This window comes from Musca autumnalis, unplaced genomic scaffold, assembly GCF_047663935.1.
Source record: "Musca autumnalis isolate F117 unplaced genomic scaffold, ASM4766393v1 scaffold_3, whole genome shotgun sequence".
Classification (NCBI taxonomy): domain Eukaryota; kingdom Metazoa; phylum Arthropoda; class Insecta; order Diptera; family Muscidae; genus Musca; species Musca autumnalis.
The window spans coordinates 202,455,601-202,482,020 of record NW_027411866.1 but is presented as its reverse complement, the minus strand read 5'-3'; the positions used below and the strand labels follow the sequence as shown (position 1 = coordinate 202,482,020).

Below are 26,420 nucleotides of genomic sequence, written 5' to 3'. Positions count from 1 at the left end.
TTCACAATGCAGAAAATGTCGTCTACGTACTTCGTTATTAGTTTTGGTTTATTCGTCATCTTTTCTATTGCAGCGTCCAATAATTCTCCATTACGATGTCCGCAATAATCGGCGACGCTGATGATCCCATTGGAAGTCCCTTTCTCTGCTCGTACACCTTGTCATTATATATAAAATATCTAGAGTCTTTGATACAAAGAGTCAATATTTCCATAAAAACGTCCTTCGGTATTTTGGTGTGTTCACTCATAAGATTCCATTGTTCCTTTATTGTCCTTAACGCTAAATTTATTGGCACGCTAGGGAATAACGACACAACATCAAATGATATTAAAACTTCGTCCTCATTGATAAATGTATTTTTAATTCTCGATTTTAGATCCAATGCGTCTTTGATGTTGTATTTTGAATGTTCGGTCAGATGTTTTAAAATTTCTACTATATATTTGGAAAGTCCATACGTCGGTGAATTAATAGATGAGCAGATAGGTGTTAGTGGTATTCCCTCTTTGTGAATTTTAGGGAGGCCATATATTCGTGGCGCAACTGCTGTGTTAGTGATCATCTTATTTTTCTCCATGGCATTAATTATATTCATATTAAATAATTTTTCTTTCAGTTTGTTGTTTTTGGTTTGTTTTTTAAAAGTTTTTGTAAAAGTTTACCACATCTGACAAAGGATTTGTGTAAATTCTTAAGGGTGGTTGTATCCTGGTGAACCATTAAAACAAGCTAATATTTTGCCATTTTTTCATGTTCACAAAAATATAATTTACAATTCCTCTCCTATCTTCAGATATAACGGTATTTGTAGGCAAATATTGGTTGGTTCTATTCAGATGAACCGGAGTGTATATGGTTGAAAAGTTTAGTAAATAGTTGTAGGTTGTTTCCATCAATGAATTTTAATATTTCTGTAGTGGAATTCTGTAACTCATTTTTTGAGTTCCCGACAAATATCGGTAAAATTAAAACGCAAAATTGTGAATGAAATATATCAATAAAAGTGGACAACACCGTTGTTATCGGTAGAACTTTGCGACTACTTTTTATTGGTCGCTAACTTACCGAGTAATATCGTTAATTACCGAAATTATAAGCATTTTAATTTTACCGATTTTTGTCGGTAACTCAAAAAATAAGTTACAGAATTCCACTACTGAAGGTATCTCGTCAGGCCCAGTTGCTTTTTGTCCCTTAAAGATTTAATGGCCCATTCTACTTCAGAGTCCGTTATACTCGTTCCAGACAAATTCTTTTTTATCGCTAATCTCAGTCACTATTTCATTGTTCTCATTGTATAGTACAGCAGAAGTTGTTTTACGATATACATCAGCAGCTTCCTTTAATTTCTTGTGTAGGTTGTAATTAACGTGTAGGTTTCTCAATCTTTCTATTACTTCGCACTGATTATTCAAATAAGCGATTTTTGCAGCTCGTATGGCTGTTTGAATTTCTCTGTTAAGCTCCCAATACAGTCCGTTATTTGAATTTTTGTATTTTCGGCGTTCATCGATAAGGTGTAGAATTTCATCCGTCATCCAATACTTATTCTTTGGTTTTGTGTAGTTTCCCAGATGATGTTGAGATATGGTTTTTATGGTAGTTTTAAATCTTTCCCATATATTTTCAACCTCATCATCATTAATTGTGTACAGTTGCAAAGTTATGCGGTATATTACATTTAATGATGGGATTTGCAAGATTTCCAATATCAAGTTTTTGACGATATGTTTCCTTGGATTTAGACATAATCTTGGTGCACATATTTGCCATAAGAGGATTATGATCAGAAGGAACACCTGCTCCTGGGTATGTCGAGGCCTTTGTTATAGACCTAAAGTGGCGCGTATCTATGAGAATGAAATCAATTTGGTTTCTAATTGTGTTTCCTGTTCTATCTTCTGGCAATTTCCATGTGTACAGTCGTCTGGGGGTAGGCAGAAATATGTGCTTGCTACTTTCATTCGGTGTTCTTGGCAGAATTCTATTAGTCTGTCACCTCTTTCATTTCTATTTCCCAATCCATACTGTCCACTTGTTCCTGGGACAGCGATGAAGTCTACCTGAACAATTTCCATTTCATTAAGTGTGTTGGCTAGTTTGCCAGGCTCGAACAAACTGCGGACATTCCATGTTCCAGTTTTTATACCCTCCACCATAGGATGGGGGTATATTAAGTTTGTCACTACGTTTGTAACTACTCGAAATAATCATTGTAGACCCCACAAACTATATATTCTTGATCAGCGTGCAATTCTACATCGATATAGCGATGTCCGTCCGTCTGTCTGTCTGTCCGTCTGTGGAAATCACTCTAGCGTCCGAACGGATTGACGTAGGTGGATGAAATTTTGGGAAAATCTATTATATGTATGTAGGACTTTTGGTATTGAAAGCGGGCTATGTAGGTCCACGCTTTCGTATAGCCCCCATACAAAATGACGCGTGACGCGTCGTCGTCGTAAGAAATTTTTAAGATATTTGTCCCATTTCACCGCCGAATTGGTTGTAATTTGGTATTTTGTGTCTCCAGATTTTGAATGTATTAGTCTTATTTGACAACAGAATCGGTTGTAACTTTGTATTTTGAATTTCCAGAGGCTAAGAAACATTTCTACCATAAAATGTTTATATAGGTCCACGTTTTGATATAGCCCCCATAGGACGATATCTCCCGATATTCGGTATTTTGAAGGTTTTTGCCTCATTATCACACCGAGATGGCTGAAATTTGGTATTAAGTCTTCGTTTGGGGTATACAACTTTCCCCCAGAAATTCGTAGGTATAGGTCCACGCCATCATATAACCCCCATAGAACAGTAGCTTCCGATATTCGGTATTTTGAGGTTGTAGCCATATTAATCCACCGAAATGGCTGAATTTTGTGGTGGAGGGTATAAAAAGTTCGGCCCGACAGAAATTAACGCTTTTCCTACTTGTTAGTTTTTGGTTTGTTTTACCTCCCGGGATTCTTAGCACCCTCGAGTTACCGGAGATTGAGGGCCATATGTTTTGTGTTGTATTCATAATTGCATTATTTTCAAGGGATGGTACATCAGTGGTTTCCCGTTGCTTTCTGATGGGTATATACATAGTTTTCCTTTAGAATTCAGCCTAATATGACAAAACTAAAATTGACTAGTTTTTGTGGTACCCAGGAAAAATCGTTTTATTAGCCACACTGAATCACATGCTCCATCGTTATGACAACAGAGAATAAACAATGGTTTGTTTACATTTCTCAGTGGAGTTGTGCTCCCCATTGTTGGTTATTCAGCTGTGTGCTGAAAAAATCCACAAGTTGAGAGCACGGTTGCCACAGTTGGTAGAATATTACCAAATTTGGTAACTTTTTATACGGTTGGTAAATTGGTAACTTCGTTTTTGATTTGGTAACTTTTTATAGACTTATGCCAGACTATGAAAATTTTCATGTACGTTGATTGTACAAACTACTATTTTTTACTACCATAACAATTTTTCCTTTATGTTATCAAAAAAAAAAAAAATAGTAGAAATTAGCCGATTCTTGCAGTACTGGAACATGCCATTGGTTTTCAAAATGTAATAGGGTCTACTCATGAAATTTGAAACATCGAAATTTGCTACCATAAAATACTTCTTTTCATCGTTAAATTGTAATAACAACGACCTGCGACAGTTCTGTATGCATTATATTTGCATTTTGATTCAAATTTGTTCTATTTTAGAGGATTTTCAAAATGTAAAAAAATTAAATTTTTTTTGTAAATTTGTTAGTTGTTGTTATTCATGCATTTACCTTTTACAGATTTTTCGATGCATAGTTCGATGAGTAACAAATGAAATGGCAAATTTACTTTGTTGGTAACTTTTTGGTAAAATTTTCCGAAAATTTTGGTAGACAATTTTTTTGCCTGGTGGCAACCGTGGTTGAGAGTACAACATATTACGAAAATTAACCTCTCTCTGCCTTCTCACAACCACTCAACGGTAAAGACCCCCACAAACAGTAACAACAAAAACCACATAGCATGCACCCCCCAACGTGGAGATAACATTTTCAGCAAAAGAGAGTGAGAGACGCCAAAATCAAACCCATTGAGTTAACTTCCCGCTGGTGAGTGTGCGGTGGGGTATGCGTGTTGTTATTTCATTTCATATTCATACGTCTGCATTGTTAACATTTATTTCAGTTGCTTTACGCCGGTCGTGAGATCAACGTGTGACATCATCAAAAAATTGTTAAATAAACGTAGAAAAAACAACGTGAAACATTTTACAAATAAAAAAATCCCTTGAAAACGAGTATCGTTGCTTAAATAAATTCAGTACAAAAGAATAACAACAACAAAAATTCAACAAGTTTCACTGTGTGCTGAGCTTAGATTTGAATGAAAATAAATAATACCAAGAAGAAGCAGATAAAAAGCTTATCTTATTGAAAACAATAGAACCAACCAACAAAACGTGTTTACAAAACAACAAATTAAATACAAAATTGATTAATAAAAATTAAATTGATTAGCTATAACAAACAACATACAAGCAAACGCAGTGTAAATAAAAAAGTTGTGAATTAAAAAAAAAGGAATGCAAAATATTTTCAACCAAGAAAAAAAGGTGCCTAAAATATAATTTTTTTTTAAAAAATATTTTTGAAAGAGTCTAAATAACATAACCCCTTGAGCCAATATTTTTTGGGGTCAAACATCATTAAGTTACAAGTTATAGAAAAAAATCATTTAAAATCATAACTAATTGTGTTTGTTAAAGAAAAAAAAGAAGTGTATTTTTTGCTAACAAATTTCTAATATTTGGTGTTACATTTTTTAAGTGTGTGTGAAATTTAAATATTGTGGCCGTTTTGTCGTCATCACCTGTGTCTTCTTTCCCTCCATTAAGAAAGGTAAAATGACGATAATTATAACTTGAATTTTTTCTTTGTTTTTGCCAAACCAAAGTGAATAGTTTTTCTGTAGCAAAAAAAAAAAAAATCATTCATTGTGATTTTGTTGTTGTCTTGTCTTAATTACCAAGTAATTTTTGCATAGTTTTGTTGTCTCCTTACTCCACAACGTGTTGAGTTGTTAATGTTTCTTTTTTTTTTTTTTTTTTTTGCTTGACTTTCTTGTGTTTTGTTGTTGCTGTTTTTGCGGTTGTTGTCTTTGGTTAAAATAGTAACGGTTGTTTTGCGTATACCACCAGTCAGTCAGAAAGAGTAGTATTATTCATATTCATTTATTCATACCTATCATCCCGTCCCATCCATCTAACCGCCTTAGCCATTTGTCTGTCATTTCTGCCGGCTGGCTGGTTGGCTCATCCCGTTCATAACTTTAACTCTGGGGTGTCGTCATTTCATCCTCCTCATCAATGTTTAAAGAAGTTATGTTCTTCTTTGCACTTAATTTTCCACTTCACTTCTATGGCTGTGGCGCTATTATTGTGATTCTTTTTTGTGGTTTTGAGAACAACAGCAACAAAAAAACATGCATACCTACTACATACCCTACTGAATAAAGGTAAAGTTCGCAAGATCTGAATTAAATTTGTTTTTAATCGGCACCAATTACACGGTGCCCTTGAACCAAATTTAAATGGAAGGTGCTTACACCTTGTAAGTTTTTGCAGATTCTAAAACTATAATGCTCATAGATGAGAAAAATCAAAAAACAAAAAAATCGCCGGAGCGTGATTCAAGTTGATATTTTTAGGGGTTTTTTAAGTTTTCACGATTTTCCTTAGAAACCGCAATTCCTATCGAAATAAGACTAAAGAAAATATTGTAGCTATGAAAATTCTCTACAAGATTGGTTTTCAAGATATCTTCGTAGTTTTTACCGTTATTGAGATATAGAAGCTCAAATTAGGACAATGGATTGACTGTATCGCCTCCTTATAAAACAATGCCATGACTGCAATTTTCCAATTTAAGCTTATATACCTCAAAAATGGAACAACCTAGGAAACAATAACGAAAACCAATCTTGTAAAGAATTTTCACAGCTATAAGATTCTCTCTAGTTCCATTTCGATAAGACTTACCGTTTTCAAGAAAATCGTGAAACCCTAACAAAAAAGCTAAAACTGTGTCCTGAACATCAAATGGTAAAACCTAGGAACAAATCATAACGGTCACAGCTACAACATTTAATTTAGCCCCATTTCGATAGGACTTGAGGGTTCCAAGATAAATTGCGAAAACCTAAAATAAACCTAAAATTGTGAATTTTGACCGCGATTTTTCTTGTTTTTGCATTTTTCTCACCTATGAAATTTGCTGTTTCAAAATCCGCAAAAACTTTCCAGCTGTAAGCGGTTTTCACTAAAAGTTAGTTAAGGCGCACCATGTATGACATTAGGTCTGTACGATAACCCAAAAGTTTGTGCAAATTTTTACAAACTTTTACAAAATGCTGTTCGATAACAAACTTGTTCAGTAAAAGAGAACTGAGTAGTGCTTGCAAGTAGTTGCAAGAACTTGCAAATACTTTTTACTTGCGAAGTTATCGAACAGGCCTATTGTTTTATAAGGTAGCGATGCAGACAATGCATTGTCCCAATTCGAACTTCTATATCTCAATAACGGTAAAACCTACGAAGTTATCATAATATTCAATCATGTAGAGAATTTTCATGGCTACAACATTTTCTTCAGTTCGATTTCGATATGACTTGGGGTTTCCAACCCAAATCGTGATAACCTAAAAAACCCTTAAAAGTGTCAACTTGAATCGCGATTTATTTAAAAAATCGCCGGAGCGATTTTTTTGTTTTTTGAATTTTCTCATCTATGAACATTGTAGTTTCAGAATCCGCAAAAATTTCCCAGGTGTAAGCACATTCCATTAAAAATTAGCTTCAAGTGAAATTTTTTAAAGGAGATATAAGTTATGTCTATGATTATCATAGGCGGAAAACAGTGATAGAAGGCAACATTTTCAAATAAAAAAGAAAAGTTTGTTAATCCTGTTTTCCATGCGTCAAAAAATTCGGTTTTTGTAACTTTTTGCCAAAAAACAGGTCATTCCGAACTTTTTTATAGTAAATTTTTATAGCAAAATATTAGAATTTAGCCCTAAAGAAAAACGCTATCCTAAAAATACGACAACTGGTTATATTTCATTATGAAAACGGCAGAAATAAAAATAAATTTTGCTTATTTTTTATAGTTTTTTTTTTTTATTTTTATAGTTGAAATCAGGTGCAAACGTCACGAAAGTATAGGAATAATAGATTTCGTGAAACAAATAAGCCAGCCAAAACCATGGACTGGGAGGGAAGGTAGAAGAATCTCCTGAAAAATTACGGCTAAACCGCTCTTAACTTTCTTGAAATTGGTCAACGAGTCCTAAATGACTTTCAGAAGATAGAAAATATGCACTTACATTCCAATATATATATTTGGCCAATTTTGGGCCCTATATAGCTATATAAAAATCCGATAAGATTTTCACAAATTTTTGTAGGATTAATTTTATAGCCACTACAATGAGCTGGTAAAGTTTTTTCCTTTAGAGAATTTTCGCGAAAATGCATCTTTGGTCTCGTAAAAATTACTATGTAAACAAACATCGCTCGGGTGGCACGGTTTAACCGATCGTCATAATATTTCATATACAAGGTTATTGGATCCAATGAAAACATTAGGGGTAGGAGTTCAAAATTTTGGTCTGCCCTCAATAATTGTACCATGGTATTGCACCCTTGTCGTAGGATTTTCAAATTAAAATTCCTGATGAAGTTGGGAAAAATGCCAACGAAACCTTGATTTGAACATGAAATAAATTATTTTTATTTTTTCCCACACAAAATTTCGGATAAGTTCACTTTAAGACTTTAAGACAGGCTCTTTCCTTACCTTAGGATACCTCCCCCACAAAAGTTCAACATTTGTGTCCAAGTGCAGTTTAGGGTCTTTTGGAAGATCTTTTGGAAATTTATACCGATGCTGTTCTTTGTAGTCCATATTTCGTGGACAAGTCCATGCTTCCAGGCATACTGGTCCAACAGGTGTACGATAATCCCAATTGAAATGACTAGAGGGCGCGATATCTATCGAAAAGATATGACTCTCAAAATAAGATCCACTTCCGTAATGCACTATGTCGGTACATTCCCTCCTCCGCAAAACTTTTGAACTTTAATCCTAATCCACATTTTTGTCGCCATGTTCAAATGTCCAAAAATGCCACAAAATTCTGAAAAGACCCTAAATACATTCGATCTGTTCGTAGATGAAAGTTCCAATTCACATAGGCTGGGGGTATATCGCTGTCGTCAAAGCCGGCTGATACTTTTTTACTTGTTATTTATTCCATCGAACAATTGACCTAATTATACGAGTACCCTCAGCCTCATTGAAATAACGGTTTTAGACCCCAAGTATGTTTGGACGAAATTCGTTTCAGACAATTTGGAGTCGATTTAGCAATGTCCGTCCGTCTGTCTGGTTGGCTGGTGCGCACGATAACTTTCGAACGGATTAACCGATTCGAACATAATTTTGGGTATCGTAATATTCTGTCCAAACTTAGTTTAAGTTCGAAGATGTGTCATATCGATCCACTCCTTCGTGTACCTCCCCCCCAAAAACTCAAAATTAGTCTGTAAAATGGTGTGAACGGTAACTCTCGAAGGGAACAATCGATTTGATCCAAACTTTGCACATCGTATTATTTCTTCCAGATATAGATTAGGTTCGAATATGGAATAAATTGGCCCACTCCTTCGGGTTCCTCCCACAACAAATTCGGATTAAGTGAAGTTTAAGAGCTCCTCTCGGATAGTTTTGAAATTTGTTTCAGTAAGTTGTACTTGCGACTCCCTTTACGACGGTACAATTTTTTTCTTGCGCAAGTCCATACTTCCTGAGGTGTTGGCCTAAAAGTTCCAAGAAGCCCAGACGGCACCAAGCAAAATGGCAAATCCTCAAGATAATTCTCGAAGGGAGTTTCTGAATAGTGCAGACTTTGCACATCATATTATTTCATCCAATTATGTATCAGGTTGTAATATGGGCTATATCGGTCCACTCCTTCGAGAACCTCCCACACAAAATTCGAAAAAAAGTGAAGTTTAAGAGCTCTTCTCGGATCGTTTTCAAATTTTTTTCTGTAAGTTGGACTTGCGACTCCCTTTACGACGGTATAATTCTTTTCTTGCGCAAGTCCATACTTTCTGAGATATTGGCCTAAATTTCCAAGAAATCCTAACGGCACCAATCAAAATGGCAAATCCTCAAGATAATTCTCGCAGGGAGTTTCTGATTTGTGCACACTTTGCATATTGTTTCATTCAATTATGTATCAGGCTGGAATATGGGCTATATCGGTCCACTCCTTCGAGAACCTCCCACACAAAATTCGGATAAAGTGAAGTTTAAGAGCTACTCTCGGATAGTTTTGAAATTAGTTTCAGTAGGTTGTACTTGCGACTCCCTTTACGAAGGTACAATTTTTTTCTTGCGCAGGTCTATACTTCCTGAGGTGTTGGCCTAAAAGTTCCAAGAAACCCTAACGGCACTAATCAAAATGGCAAATCCGCAAGATAATTCTCGCAGGGAGTTTTTGATTATTGCAGACTTTGCACATCATATTATTTCATTCAATTATGTATCAGGTTGGAATATGGGCTATATCGGTCCACTCCTTCGAGAACCTCCCACAATAAATTCTGATAAAGTGAAGTTTAAGAGCTCCTCTCCGATCGTTTTGAAATATGTTTCAGTAAGTTGTACTTGGGACCCTCTTTACGGCGGTACAATTTTTTTCTTGCGCAAGCCCATACTTCCTGAGATATTGCCATAAAAGTTCCAAGAAACCCTGACGGCACCAACCAAAATGGCAAATCCGCAAGATAATTCTCGCAGGGAGTTTCTGATTGGTGCAGACTTTGGCACATCATATTATTTCATCCAATTATGTATCAGGTAGGAATATGGGCTATATCGGTCCACTCCTTCGGGTTCCTCCCACACAAAATTCGAAAAAAAGTGAAGTTTAAGGGCTACTCTCGGATCGTTTTGATATTTGTTTCAGTAAGTTTTACTTGCGACTCCCTTTACGACGGTAGCATATTTTTCTTGCGCAAGTCCATACTTCCTGAGGTATTGGCCTAAAAAGTTCCAAGAAACCCTGACGGCACCAACCAACATGGCAAATCCTCAAGATAATTCTCCCAGGGAGTTTCTGATTACTGCAGACTTTCCACATCATATTATTTCATTCAATTATGTATCAGGTTGGAATATGGGCTATTTCGGTCCACTCCTTCCGGTAACTCCCACACAAAATTCGGATAAAGTGAAGTTTGAGAGCTCCTCAGTAAATTGTACTTGGGACTCTCTTTACGACGGTACAATTTTTTTCTTGCGCAAGTCTATACTTTCTGAAGTTATGGGCCTAAATTAATAAAAAATCATTAAAAATGACCTTCGCCTTAACAGGCAAAATTTCAAAAAATACCCTTTTTTGCATTTATCAGGCCTTTATCTCAGAAACGAAAAGGAATCTGGCCTTGCAGTCTTTAGCAATATTGTAGCCCGAAACTAGTAGAACTTATCTTTTGAACAGACCACATAAGAAAAACTCCATCTAGGGCATCAAAATCGTTAAAATATAGAAAATTTTACATACTTGCTGAAATTCTGGTCAATATCGGCTAAACTATTGGGAGTTGAACCAAAGAACGTTGTGCAAAAATCTTTTAAATAAAGTTCTCAACAATTCTTCAGAACATTCTGAAACTCTAAAATGATTACTTTATGCCGTTTCAGCAGCGGTATTTTGCATAATATCTTTTACAACACGTATCTCAAAGCATTTCGGATTTCACCACATTATTGGCATATTTATTAAATCGTCGTTGAAAAACGCGCTGAAAACAACGGGATAGAGGCATTTTACAACAATGACATGTACTGACGAGTTGTGTATTACATTCCAGTGAATATTTTTCCAAAAGAAAATATTCAGAAAAAATCAACGGTTTCGGAGATACGGTGCGAAACGTATAAAAATTGTGGAATTTTAGCATAAATTTTGAAACTTGAGGCAATAAATGTAGTTTTTCGAGTTCATTATTTCTCCAAATATGTTATTCTTTTCCTTATCTACAAATTTACTTCAGAGGTCTGAAGAAGATTCGCATTGGTTTCAGAGATACCGCCCCGAATTTCTTTAAAAACTCAATATTCAACCATGTTTAGGTGGGGCCATAAAATCCGAGCTGGATCTGACACAACAAAGCCCAATTAGGGCTTCTTGTCGTTTGGGTCTGTGCTTTCAAAAAATCCTCAGTTCGTATTGTCTGTACAAGATTACCTTAAAAATGTTGCACAGTGTTATAATAACCATATTTTTTTTGCAATATTTAGTGTTCAAAATTGTCGTTCTCTACCTTACAACAAGCTCCAATGCATCATAATTCTTTGTTCTTACAATTTTTGTTGGTCTATTTTTTGTATGAAACTAAGTTGTCAGCAATTTTTATGAATTATTTTTCCCTCCTTTGTTGTGTTTTTTTTTTGTACTTTTTTAACTTTAACTTTGTTTTTTTTTTCTTCTTTTTTTGTCTTCATTTTTTGTTTCGAGTTACTTGTTGTTACCTTATTCAACATGTTTAGCGGTTGTTCTTGTTACCATTACAATTTTCACGCTAATCGTCTGCCAAAGATTGAGCTGGAGTTAAGTCTTGCGACTAGAATGTGAAAAGAATAACTATAGAAGTTGGAAGAAGAAAAAAAAAACGGTTTTTTTTTACCAACATCTTACCTCTCTAGCAGTAGTTTTTTCTTCTGGTTGGCAAACTAAAACATCATAACTTGAACTTCAGTTACTAAAACGCAGATACATACATCATAGTTGGGGCTTTTAGTTAATTACAACGTTTAAAATGATGTGATTTTCTTGATGGTGGCTGTTTTTGTTTTGTAAATTTTTTGGTGTGTACTAATAGTTGACATTTCGTGGATGGGGAGATTGAAAATTTTGTGGAACTTTTTTGTGTTTGTTCTTTAGCTTTGCAGCTTTTAATTGGACTTTGACAATGATTTATCGCATGCTGAACTTGACCCAAGATTTCTTTATTTGGTTTTTAACTTGCTTATTTGTTATTCAATAAAATGAATGCTATTTCTATAAAAATCTCAAATACCTGCCAATAATTAGGTGCTATTGTTGTTTTATTAGCACTCCATAGTGAGGGATTGCACCTAATAAAATGCACCATTCTTCCCTCCACTTTATAAAAAATCCAAATCCATGCACATGCCAAGAGTTCTTTCTTTTTGTTGTGTGAGAAATTAAGAACCCCCCAATTTGCTTTGTCTTATTGTTTGCAGTCAGTGGTTTCTTGTTAAGAACCTATGAAGAAGTCTCTTTGTTTGCCTGATAAGGCCAGAAATGCAAGAAATAATTGGTTAACACACATCACATCACACCACAACCGGCAACAAGTGCGTGAGAATAGCCACCATAAAAAATTGTTCAACAAAACAAAATTCCACTACCCCTTGTAAAATCATCGAAGAAGATGAAGACGAAAAGAAACAATGAAGTGTTAATTGAAAAATTAAAACGCATACAAACTACCACCATGAATTTCTCAAGAAGCCATCAATATGCCAGCCCAGCTAGCCTTTGATTCTTGGCTCGGTTGTTGGTTGTATAATAAAACCACAAAATATCTAACAACTAATTAAAAACAATTTCCTCATAGGCAAGCAAATAAAAACCGAACAAAAAAAAAACAATAGTGGAACCACAAACCTCCAAAAGAGAATCTATGAAATAAAATTCGTATATGTGTATTGTTGTTTGACTGCGGATATCCACATTCATAGCTACATATGTACATAGCTACCAAGAAGATTTACACTTGTATCAAAGGCATGTATCGTAAAGACGTCTGTCTTATGGTGTTAGATAAACGGAAATTTAGAAAATATTTTTGTTAAAAAACCAAAAAATATCTCCAAATAGCCAAAGATAAACGGAAATGCCTGCAGAAACCACGTACTATAGGGTAAAATGATAATAAAAACAAAACAAATAATAAAATGCAAATATTATTCTTTTATATATTTATTTCAGTAAGAAATATTTGCAATATTTACTTTTGTTAGATAACAAAGACAGAGGAGATAAGACAAGAAATGCCAAAATGTTGGTTGGGCGACAAGGGCGACATTTTGATACCCTATCTGGAGGAAAATCTCTACAAACATAAAATCAGAAAATGCGTTGGGACTGACTGACACGTCTAGTTCTAAACGCCTTTACATTAAACAAATTATATTGCGTTATTTGAAAATGTTGACTTTTTTAGGCGAAGATCATTTTTAGTATTAATTTTTTAATTAATTTCTCGTTGGATTATTGATTATCACGCTCGATTCCAACGAGAAATTAATTAAAAAATTATATTACGATTATGGATTTTGACACTACCCGATACTATTTCAACATATCGGTCTTCCAAAAATGCATAAAGACGGAGACATCCCTTATAACACCTTGCTATGGATTGTCCAAATATATGTGTGATATTTTAAACACTTGACAAAGAATTCAATATACATATGTATAATATCGAATATGCAGTGGATTTCAAAACAAAAATTAAATATTGGCTAAATATTGATATCATTTGACGTAATGTCGTTATACCCAAGCGTAGGAATAATTTTAGCATTTAAAACCATCACGGAAATTTTAATATACTTAAGGACCATGCAAAAACATTCCATGATTTATTTATAGAAATACTCTTTGTATAAAAGATTTCAAACATTGAAATATTTAAAAAAAAAGTGTACGAGCAGCGAATTTGACTTTCAAGGATTTCGCTAACTTCTGCGATTACACTGTGCAACAAAATGGAGGTGAAAGTCTTCGGGAAAAAAGGCCTTGGAGAGGATATTAAGAACCCCGAAGGACAGATCCGTCGTGAGTCGAACTTCCGTATTATGGCGTGATGAAGTTTTTGCTATAAACCCTGTAAACCATCAGGAATTAGCGTTATATCTTTGTTCACTGTTGTTTTAGCTTATTTTTGAGATGACATGTCTTCAGTCAAATCGAATGAAGATTATTTTCGTATAGCACTTCGACCTTCAACTCGCTTCCTTCAATGTACTTTTCGTCCATTATTTTAAGAGCCGCTATAAATGTACCACAAGATGACGTTTTTATACCCTCCACCATAGGATGGGGGTATATTAAGTTTGTCACTACGTTTGTAACTACTCGAAATAATCATTGTAGACCCCACAAAGTATATATATTCTTGATCAGCGTGCAATTCTACATCGATATAGCCATGTCCGTCCGTCTGTCCGTCTGTCTGTCTGTCCGTCTGTGGAAATCACTCTAGCGTCCGAACGGATTGACGAAGGTTGATGAAATTTTGGGAAAATATGTTATATTTACGTAGGACTTTTGGTATTGAAAGCGGGCTATGTAGGTCCACGTTTTCGTATAGCCCCCATACAAAATGACGCGTGACGCGTCGTCGTTTTAAGGAATTTTTAAGATATTTGGCCCATTTTACCACCGAATTGGTTGTAATTTGGTACTTTGTGTCTCCAGAGGCCAAAAAATATTCCTACCAAAGATGGGTTATATAGGTCCACGTTTTGGTATAGCCCCCATATAAGGCCCCATATAAAGTACGCGTCATTTTAATATATTTTGAATGTATTAGACCCATTTGACCACAGAATTGGTTGTAATTTGGTATTTTGTGTCTTCAGATGCCAGAAAACATTCCTACCGAAGTTGGGTTATATAGGTCCACGTTTTGGTATAGTCCCCACATAAGACCCCTTATAAAGTACGCGTCATTTTAATATATTTTGAATGTATTAGACCCATTTGACCAAAGAATCGGTTGTAACTTTGTATTTTGTGTTTCCAGAGGCTAAGAAACATTTCTAGCATAACATGTTTATATAGGTCCACGTGTTGATATAGCCCCCATAATACAATATCTCCGATTTTCGATATTTTGAACGTTTTATCCTCATTATCACACCGATATGTCTGAAATTTGGTATTTAGTCTTCTTTAGGCGTATAGAACTTTCCCTCAGAAATGTGTAGGTATAGGTCCACGCCATCATATAGCCCCCATAGAACGGTACCTTCCGAATTTCGGTATTTTGAAGGTAGTGGCCACATTAATCCACCGAAATGGCTGAAATTTGTGGTGGAGGGTATAAAAAGTTCGGCCCGACCGAACTTAACGCTTTTCTTACTTGTTTATCTTCGAAATGTTCTGCAAAAATGTCGCTCAGAAAATTTTAGGTACGGCTCTTATTGGCAACTAATCGAAAGGTCATAACTTGTTAAAAATATTGCATAGTTTTCTGACAAATGATGTTTGTGGTGCCCACTGTAGCTCGAAAACGAATAAACCGATCAGCAACACTTTTAAACCCTCAGCATTAATGCTAACGAGTGTATATACACTTTCATACGGGTAAAATGAGCCTCATCGAAATAATGGTTTTAAATCCCAAGTATGCTTGGACGAAATCCGTTTCAGATAATTTGGAGTTGAGTTAGCCATGTCCGTCCATTCGCCTGTCTGTCTGTCTGGCTGGAGCGCACGATAACTCTCGAATGAATCAACCGATTCGGTCCAACATTTTGATTTCGTAATATTTTGCACAAACTTAGTTTAAATTCGAACATGGGCTATATCGGTCCACTCCTTTCGGTACCTCCACCACAAAAGTTCGAAAATGTTCGGAAAATTTGTGCGGACGACAACTCTTGAAGGGAGTAACCGATTTGGTCCATACTTTGCACATCGTGAAACTTCTATCAGGCTTAGATGTAGTTCCAATATGGACTCAATCGGCCCACACCTTCGGGTACCTCCCACACAAAATTTCGGATAAGTTCAGATTAGGACCTGCTCTCGAATAGCTTTGATTTTTGTTGTAACAACTTGTTTTAGCTGCCCCCATACGACGGTACAAGTTTCATGAGGAGCAAGTCCATACTTCCTGAGAAAATAGACCCAAAGTTGCAAAAAACCCTATGACACCGTGTGAGGTGGTTGGAGCGCAAGATAACTCTCGAACTGATGTACCGATTCGATCCAAAATTTGGCCTTTGTAATATTTTGTCCAAACATAGTTTAAATTCGAAGATAAGCCTTATCAGCCTACTCCTTCGGGTACCTCCCCCACAAAAGTTCAAACATGTTCGGAAAGATTGTGCGCACGATAAATCGTGAAGGGAGTGACCGATTTGGTTCATACTTTACAAATCCTAATATATTAACCAGATATAGATCAGGTTCGAATTAGTCCACTCCTTCGGGTACCTCTCACACAAAATTTCGGATAAGTTCACTTTAAGACCTGCTGTTTTTTCTTTCAAGCAACATTCGCTGACACATTTAGGCGGTAAAAGTTTTTTCAGGGGCACGTCCATACTTCTTGAGAAAACAGCCCGAAAGGTGTTTAAACCCCTGTGGGCTCATATGTAGTGGCTGGAGGGCACGATAACTCTCGAACTGATCAACCCATTTGGTCAAAAATTTGGCCTTCCTCATATTTCGTCCAAACTTAGTTTCAGTACGAAGATGGGCATTAACGATCCGATATCTCTTAAACGGGGCAACCAATTTGGTCCAAACTTTGGATCTCCTAATATTTTGTCCAAATTTTATTCCGACTCCGACGCGAGTCATGCCGCGTCGTCTATCGTCTCTGTAACAAAATTCAAAAAATGTACTACGTAAAGCGTAGAAAAAAATCGTCGATAAAAAGTTATCGGTTATGTTGCGGAGCGTTTTTTGTTTTGATTTGAATAAATTAGAAACAAATATGAGAATAAGTTGTACACAAAAGTTATAGTTTTCTAAAATTATAAGCTCAGTGGAACTATTTTTTGATGATAGTGAAGAAGATATAGTTAACGTAGCATCTATCAGGCGACACTTAAGAGATAAATCTAATCCTTTAGAATTGCCGTCAGTATTGTGAGTTTGTTTGGTTTCCAACATTCATCAAAATAATTGTTAATTTTTTAGGTTTAAAGCCTATTTTCGGCTTCCAAAAGACGCTGTTTTTTATATAGTAGAGACATTAAAAAATTACTTTAAAAGAACCACAGATCAACAGCACTGCAGCCACTCCTTAAAGTGTGTGCTGCTTTAAGGATTTTTGCAGAAGGAAGCTTTCCATGGCAATGACTTTAACATCGGGATGGCTCAACCCACATTGTCAAAGGTATTAAGCGAAGTTCTGGAGTTAATAGAGGAAAAACTGTGTAAAATTTGGAATGTTTCCAAATTAACAGAAGAGGAAAAACGTCAAAATAAAAACTATTTTTATTCAAAAACAAATTTCCCGGACGTTGTCGGCGACAATGATATTTCTTGTCATGCTCCACATCCTGTAGCTGTATGTTCTCATTATTTTGAGACATTTATTTCTTTAGTTTGGATTTAAGTCCATACTCTGTGCCATTCATCTGGTGGCTTTAGTTTCTTCCAAAAGTCTGACTCCATGAGCTACGTTTGGCTGGGCATCAATTTTTTCAAGCAACATTTCAAATTGCTGTTTTGTAGTAATTTTTACCATTATAAGTACTGAAACGCCAAAAAACATATTTAATATAAAATAAATGCAGTTAAAATAAATGAAAATTTTACTTACGTTTCAATTTTTCTTTTTTATTCGTTTGTAAAAATGCACGGCAACAGCTAATGACAACAAATGAACTTTATGGCGACAGAATTTGACGTCGTCGGGCGACTTTTGCCATACCTAATGGAAAAATTGCAACTAGCAATGCGACACGACCCGCGTCGCAATACGGAATCGACCGATTAGTTTAACTTCTAAAATGGCCCATATCGGTCCTCTCCTTTGGGTACCTCCCCATAAAAGTTCAATATTTGCGTCTAAGTGCAATTTTGGGTCTGTTCGAAGATCCTTTAGAAATGTATACCGTGGACAAGTCTATGCTTCCTGGTATATTGGTTTATCGAAAAGATAGGACTCCCAAAATAAGATATCGTTCCATTTCTTTAAGTACCTCCTCCGCAACACTTTCGAACTTTAATCCTCATACACATTTTTGTCGGCAAAGTTTAAATGTTCAAAAAGGGCCACAAAATGCTGAAAAGGCCCTGAATGCATTTGATCTGTCCGTAGATGAATGTTTCAATTCACATAGGCTGAGGATATATATCCGTTGGCAAAGCCGACTGATACTTTTTTACTTGTTCGCTATATATCCATCAAATTTGTTTTAAAGTCTCTCGCTTAAGGATATGCTTTTTATGTGTATAATAATCCCACAAAAACATATTAAGATTGGATCATCCGTTTCCGAGGTACAGTGGGCACCGCATTCAAAAATGCCATTTAGAGAAAAACGTTTGAAACTTCGATGTTACATACAAATCACCATGAGTTTTCCCTTTATAACGCTCATATCTCAGGTATTTGTCCGATCGACTGGAAATTGTTTGCAACATATACCTGTACTTTAAAATGAGTCAAAAAAAAAATGTTCGATTTTATAAAATTTGTAAGTGCCCATAGCCCCTGAACTTCAAATGTTTCCATACTGAGTCAAAATCCCTCAAATACTCCACTTTTTGGGTATAGTGACAAAGGAAGAAATGTTCTACGTACAATTTCACTATTAGTTTCTGAACAAAAAAAATTGTATCATTTTTCTAAAAACCCTAAAAAATTACCAATGTAGGGTGCAGCAAATACAGTTGTTGTATTTTAGGATAGATTTGACTGCATTCTTGTCGCTTAATTTTTTGTGTTTGTTCGCACTTTGTCAAGTCTACTACTTTCTTTAAATACATATTAGATAAGAATAACGTTTAACATTTTATACTTGTACATAAAAATAAAGAAAGAGTCTTATCGATAGCAGTGTGTGTTCGTTTACTGCTTACAAGCAAACACCAATTAGTTTATTAATTTAATTCTGTAAAAAAATGTTAGGTAATGGCGATTTTACGACATTCGCAGGAGTGTCCGACATTCTTATGATAATCTGACGAATATTAAATCATTAATATTTGTTTGCCACTGAATTGTTATACTTTCCCTTGCATTATCTTCTCACGAAAATCAATGTAAATAAAAACAAATTTAGTATTTACTTTGATTTGATATTGCTTTTTGGTATTTTGTTTTGTTTATCAATTTTGCAAACCCTAGGTTTTTATTGCTCTAAAATTAACGATCCGAATCGGTTGACGGTATTATTGATAACACAAATGAGAGAACTACATTTAAAAATATCTTTTAAATACCAATATTAAAAAAAAAAAAAAAAAAACAGTGATTGGCTGACTCATCATCGCTGCTGAAGGCATTTCCAATGTTTACAATACAACAAGACGACAGACAGTTCATTCACATTCTATAAATGGTTAGAAATAATAAAAACCAAGGCGATTGCAAAAAAATGAATATTTAACAATAACAACAACAATGTACTCCCCACTTTTTTATTGTTTGTCATATATAGTACTATATTAATTAAACACTTGTTTTGTGAAAACAATTTTATTATTATTTTAAATCGAAGCCGTTTTTATGATCGTAAAAATATGCACATTAAGATGTGCCGGTATTTTTTATGGGAGGAGTTATCAAATTAACAAAATGCATTTTATATCCTTTTTGTGAAGATTATTCGATGAATTATTTACATCCTTGATGAAGTTACTTTAGTGGCTCTGATTGCGCACAGACAATTTATCCCATAGGCCAAATAAGGAGTAGATTTCCATTCCATTTGATATCTGACATTAATTTCTCAATTTTGAATACCAAGCTTTTTATACACTCAGCATTTATGCTAACCAGGGTTTATACACTTTCATACGGGCAAAATGTGTCTCATCGTCATCGGTTTTAAACCCCATGTCCTTCCATCTGTTTGTCTGTCTGGCTGGCTGGGGCGCACGATAACTCTCGAACGGATCAACCGATTCGGTTTAAATTTTGGCTTTCGTAGTGTTTTGTCCAAACTTAGTTTAACTTCAAAGATGGGTTATATCGGTCCACACCTTCCGCTACCAAGTTCAGTTAAGGACCTACTCTTGACTCGCTTTGATTTTTGTTGTAACAACTTATATTCACCGCCTCCCATACGACGCACAATGGTTCAGGAATCGATTTTCCTGGCCAAAAATCAAAATTTTGTTTTGTCAAAGATATTTAATTTCTATATAGGATTCGATAGTAAACATATTGAAACTAAGGAAACCAAAAAATTAGGCCCAAATATTGGAAGGTGTGGGCGTGGCGTGCCCCTAAAGACGATCATTTTCCCCATTTTTGGGAAATACGTAATTTTTGCCAATTTCTGGAGAAAGACGAAGCTATTTCTCTGAAACTATAAAAGTTATTGTGTTCATTGTTTTTTTATAAGGTAAGGTAAGTAGGATTGGCCTTTAAAAATCGTTTTAGTAAATTACCGTAGCGTTTACACAACATGATCTATTTTATTTTACCTCGGGTACTAAATTTTATGAAATTCCAAATTTAGTGGACTAGAACTTTTGTGGAACAACATGGAACAAAGTTCTGTTTTCACGGAAAGATGCCCAAAAGTCTCCTCTTCCAGCCCATATATACTTTTGTACCCGTCCCGTTCCGTCCATATAACACTTTTTTCAATTTATAGAAATTACATGGGTAAAAATGTGTGTTTTTCTATACTGTTTCCATATGAATTACAGTTTTTGACACAAATTACAACTTTTTTGAGTATATGAGTTTTTATACGAGTTATATAAGTTTTATTAAACCCCAAGGAGAATTTTTTTAATTTTTGAAAAAAATTAAATTTTTTTGGTAATTTTTTTTTTAAATTTTTGAAAAAAAATTTTTTTCGACTTTTTTTCGTTTTTTTTAGTTTTTTTTTTTGGTAATTATTTTGTTTGTTTGTTGGTGTTTGACCATCTTTAATACATAGGAAGATATAAAAACCACAAAAACACTCATATTTTGATGAAAAATAGTTAAAAAACTCAAAAGTTTAACTTTGAATTGACTTGAATTTCTCTGCATCTACCAGACCGAACTTGACCGATTATAATTCGTCGGAAAGCTGATTGTGTTATCTGTCTAACAAAAAAAGAATTATGAATATATCTCTATCCGTTCAAAAGTTACAGAATTTTGACCAGGAAAAAACGATTCTGAACCACTGTGCGACGGTACAAGTTTCATCAGGGGCAATACCATACTTCCTCAGCAACTTGCCTGAAAGGTGCAAAAAAAAACCACTATGACACCGTGTGTAGTGGTTGGAGCTCAAGATAACTCTCGAACGGATCTGCCGATTCGGTCCAAAATTTGGTCTTCGTAATATTTTATCCGAACTTAGTTTGAATTCGAAGATAAGCCATATCGGTCCACTCCTTCAGGTACCTCCCCCACAAAAGTTTTAAAATGTTCGGAAAAAATGTGTGCACGATAACTCTTGAAGGGAGTGACCGATTGCGTCCATATTTTACACATCCTAATATATCTACCATATATAGATTAGATTTGAATATGGACTATATTTGTTCACGCCTTCGGTTACGTCTCACACAAAATTTCGGATAAGTTCACTTGAGGCTAGGTTTAAGGATGCGCAGCCCTCTATTAGAATAGGTGACTGCTTCACTCGGAGACCGTTGGTCCACTGTGTTCATCCTGTGTAGGCTATTTAAATATGAAGGAGATGATAGAGTGTTGATGCAGCTTGATGAGATGAGGATGATAGGGTAGAGATAATGAGATTGTGGTGAGTGTAGGAGATGTAGAGATTGACGCCAAGGAATTATCTGGAAGAGTGAAAAAGAGTCTGATTATTAAGGGTTGTTAAGAGCCTTTGACAAGTCATGATAGATGTCTGGCAAAGTTGAGTAGACGATGGGATCTATGTTAGAGAGGAAGGTCAGAGTGTCTATCTCATATCTGCCTAGTGTACGGTATCTCCTTGTTTGCAACATGGGGCACATACAAAGCAGATGTTCGACAGTCTCCATCTACTCCGCATCTTCACATAGTCTGCAGTAGTCAATGCCACTGTCGTCCCATTTTGAAGTTAGGGACCTCACTCTGCAGTGACCTGTTATAAGTCCCACCGCGATTTTCATCCCTAACTTATCAAGTCAGAGGAGGGAAGCCGTTCTTCGACGAGAAACCACAGTCCAGATTGCCTTGGATACCCTACAACCAGGTTCCAATAGCCATCTTTGATGTGTTTTCTCATTGAAGATCTCCCGAAGTTTGCCGATGTAGTGGCACATCGGTGGTCGGACGGTTTCATCAACTGATAAGTCGATAGACCTAGAGCCACCTCGAGCCAGTTCATCTGCTACCTCGTTTCCCATGATGTTGCTGTGACCCGGAACCCAATATAGCTTTACGATATCGTGTATATCCTGCAGAGCTCTCCAACAATTAAGAATAGCTCTTGAATTTATGGTGCATGACTTGCGAGCCTTGCGGGCCGCTTGACTATCGACATATATAGTCACCGGTCCTGTAAGACTGCCTTCAAGCCCTTTCACCAATTCAGCTGCTTTCCTGATAGCAAGAATCTCCGCCTGAAAAACACTACAATTATCGTCAAGCTTATATGAGCTTTTAATTAGTGGATTCTCGCAGTAGACGTCAGCGCCAGTACCTTCTTCCATCTTGGGCCCGTCTGTGTAAATTGCCAGACCGTCCAGAGGAGATATGCACTCAGCCCATGCGTCTCTACTTGGGAAGAGAACAGTTAAGGAGTCAACCATTATCACCTAACTCAAGTCGACTATCAATTAGTTTTAGGACATTCGAGTGTCCAAAGTGTGAACCACGCCAACACCCTGACTCCCGGAGTCTAAAAGCAGTTCTCGCCGCCTGAAACTGGACTAGGATACCAGAGGTTGGAGATCCAGGATGACGTTTAAAGCAGCAGTTACGCTGTTTTTGTACACTTGATAATTTGGAAAGTAACGCTTTGTTCCTAAGTGCTTGCCACCAGACCAGTCCACCATAGGTAAGTATGGGCAGGACCACGGTTACATACAACCAGTGTATGATCTGTGGTCTCAATCCCCAGGGGTCTCAATCCCCATTGGTCTCAATCCCCATTGGGGAGTTCTTACAGGAATAGAGTGCGATGAGTTCTTTTTTCGTTCGCTCCTCTAAATTTCTTTTCCATGACAAGCAATAGTCCAGAATAGTGCCGAGGTATTTAGATTCCGTAGAAAGTTCCAGGGCCACACCGTTCAGGCCTGCTTGTATCACTTTGATTTTTTTGACGCAACTTGCATTCGCTGCCTCCATTACGACGGTAAAAGTTTTTTAACGGGCAAGGCCATATTTCTTGAGAAAACAGGCCGACAGGTGGAAAACCCCATATCGGTCCTCTCCTTAGGGTACCTCCCCCATAAAAGTTCAACATTTGTGCTTAAGTGTGGTTTAGTGTCTGTTCGCAGATGTAAATGTATACCGATGCTGTTCGTTGTGGTCCTATTTACAGCGATGTTATGTTTTCCGTGGACAAGTCCATGCTTCCTAGCATACTGGTCCAAAAGTTATGCGATGACCCACTGAAATGACTTTCGAAAATATATGATCCGCTTCCATAATGGACTATGTCGGTCCACTCCGTCAAATATCTCCTCCGCAATGGACCAAATACATTCGATCTGTCCGTAGATGAAAGTTTCCATTCACATAGGCTGAGAGTATATCTCTGTAGCCAAAGCCGACTGATACTTTTTACTTTTTGTATCTTCTTTCACTTGATTTTCCATCCAAGTATTGCCTTACACGCTTTTCACATAACGCCTAGTGGCCCATGTTTACATGCCTTTTAGCAAGAGGATTAGTGTTCATTCTCATGACATTTTCCCAATGAACGTAAACAAACAAAACGATTCCCGTACCAATCACACAAAGCCACAAACTTTTCAGCTTCTCTGAATCGTTTCATTCTCACAACCAAAAGATGAAAACCGTACGATTGCTTAAATGTACTTCGGCTATGCTTTGCCGAGTTGTTTCATTCACCACCGAAACAAAAAGAATTTTTGGCAAACGTTTGCCGTGCGTTATGGTCAATGACACACTCAGGCATACACCCACATGTGATTGCTTAACAACCATATACGTTAGCATCAGCATACCACAGTGAATTTTATCAACCACCACTATTTCGTTTTCTCTCTGCTCTTGTGAAGTTGAGTACTTTTCGTTTTGTTCGTACTCACGACTGTAAACAAAACGAAACTAGACAGCGAGTTCGGTCAACCCTTGTTATGTTTCGTTTTGTATTGTTCCTATGGAAAATACGAAACAAAACGATTGGAAATGTTATTTAAAGTATTTTTACGTACGCTGCATTTTCCCTAAACTTCGGTCAAAAAAAAAGATACAAACAATAATCAATTGTCATTCTAAGATCATTATCGTTACTTTAAATATTCAATTTGTCCCATATGCATAAATATTAAATTTATTATTTTTTTATCTCAGAACTATTGTGTAATTTTTCAATTAACCAACATTCTCAATGCTGAACAAAGTTACACAACATTTGTATTTATATTGACATTTTAATAACATTTAATCTTACGATCATAATCTGCTGCACCATAATTTTGCTTCAATCCTCAGCTAGCCAAGGCATTGATTTTGTTAACGGTTAATGTTATAATGTTATTATTTCAATACCAACCAATAGCTGTAATAACACCAACTCAATGTTATGGAAAATTTCTCAATATTTGATAGACAAGCGGCCGGACAGATTAGTTTGTTTGTTGGTTGGTGTTTTTGTAGGCCATTTTCAAGATCTAACCGTTAGCCAGCCACAGCATATAAATCTGCTTAATGTAGCTTCCGAATGTGCTGAACAGCGCAATGTGATGTGTGTGATTTGTTTTTTTTTTTTTTTTTTCTTCTGATTTTGATGCTGGCAAGTACATATAAGTAGCTAGCCAAAACATTAAACCTGACATTTGACAATTTGATTGCAATGCTCTAAATTCAACAAACAAATTACCAGATCAACAACGAACCAACCATCAAGAACAAGCGGCGGGTGAGCGAGTGTGCCAGTAGAAGACAAGGAGATCAAGCATAATATGCTTAATCCACTGAACTACTACTACTTTGATTCAATCATGATCCCACCAAAATAAAGCTATTTGAAAACTTACAACTAATAGGGATGCCATTTGGGATATTTTGACCAAAAATTTATGGGAAATGATTAAACCAGTAGTGCGATCTCTCTCTACTCATTTCTTGAGAAACCGACAAAAATTGGTAAAATTAAAACGCAAAATTATGAATGAAAAGTTCAAATAAAAGTGAGGTCAATTGTCTTGTATCTGTAGAATTGTTTCGTTTATTACGGTAATTATAAGAATTTTAATTTTACCAATGTCTGTCGGTAACTCAAAAAATGAGTATGGGAATCGCACTACTGGTCAACAAAATCGGTTTTGGCCAATCAGAAATAGAAGACTTCTAAATTATTATTTCAAAAACTTGACAAATAAGTATTTGAATTGAATGATTCACTGAAATGAGCAACTGAACTACTGCTTTTAAATATTTTCTACTAAAGTGGAAAATAATGTACAACTGTGCTATTCGAGGGAAACTAAAAAAGTTTCTGGCCTAGGCAATAGCTGCCAGACGTCAATTTACATTTCCATTGAAAAGTTTGAAATTTTTTAGCACAACCGTTCTCAGTACTGTTTGACGTACGACCACGTGTTGAGATTTTTAGAGTGAATTTGAAAACTCAATTTGCAAAAAAATGCAATTTACTTGAGAACATTTTCGTCCGATCATTTTTCACTTTCAACGATCAAATTAAGGGTCTGTTTATGTATGTATGTCGATAAGAAAATGAATACGCAAGAAAAACTACCAAATTTGAGTGCGCTTTTCAAATTTGTTTTTTGTTTTGAAGCAAAAGCAAAGGGAATAATATTTCCAAAACTACGGTTTTGGTGTGTTTCATGCGCACACATTTTCGTTTCGAAATACATAAACTGTGTTTAATCTTTGTATGTCGATAAAGGACCATCCTATAGCACTATAAAATACTTCCTTACTTACTCAGCTGGCCCATTACAGAACATTTGTTCCATAGACCGAAATAAGAAAAGATCTCCAATTTTCTCTGTTTCGTGCTTTGCTTTTTGGAATACCGCGCCTTGTCATCTCTTCATCCACTTGTTTGCGACATCTATTCTTTGGCCTGCCACTTCTGCGTGCATCGCCTTGTGGCTGGAATTTATACCCGTTTTTAGCGGGTTCATCATCGCTCATTCTTATTATATGGCCTAGCCAACGTAATCGCTGCATCTCGATACGTTTAACTATATTGATGTCGTTGTATAGCAGATACAGCTCGCCGTTCATACGA

General features: G+C 35.9%; 1 protein-coding gene across 6 annotated transcripts in view; it reads left to right on the top strand.

The window, feature by feature from the left end:
- The window catches only part of MICAL-like (protein), a 517,823-nt gene that overhangs the window by 243,055 nt on the left and 248,348 nt on the right, over positions 1-26,420 (top strand). For 3 of the 6 annotated variants that reach the window (XM_073976328.1, XM_073976327.1, XM_073976323.1), the window contains exon 1: positions 4,140-4,892. The exons of 2 other annotated variants lie outside the window; for them this stretch is intronic. The gene's annotated coding sequence lies outside the window, so the exon portion shown is untranslated. Of the gene's footprint in view, positions 1-4,139; positions 4,893-26,420 lie in introns of those variants that run through there. One more of the 6 variants, XM_073976326.1, reaches the window with a different exon arrangement.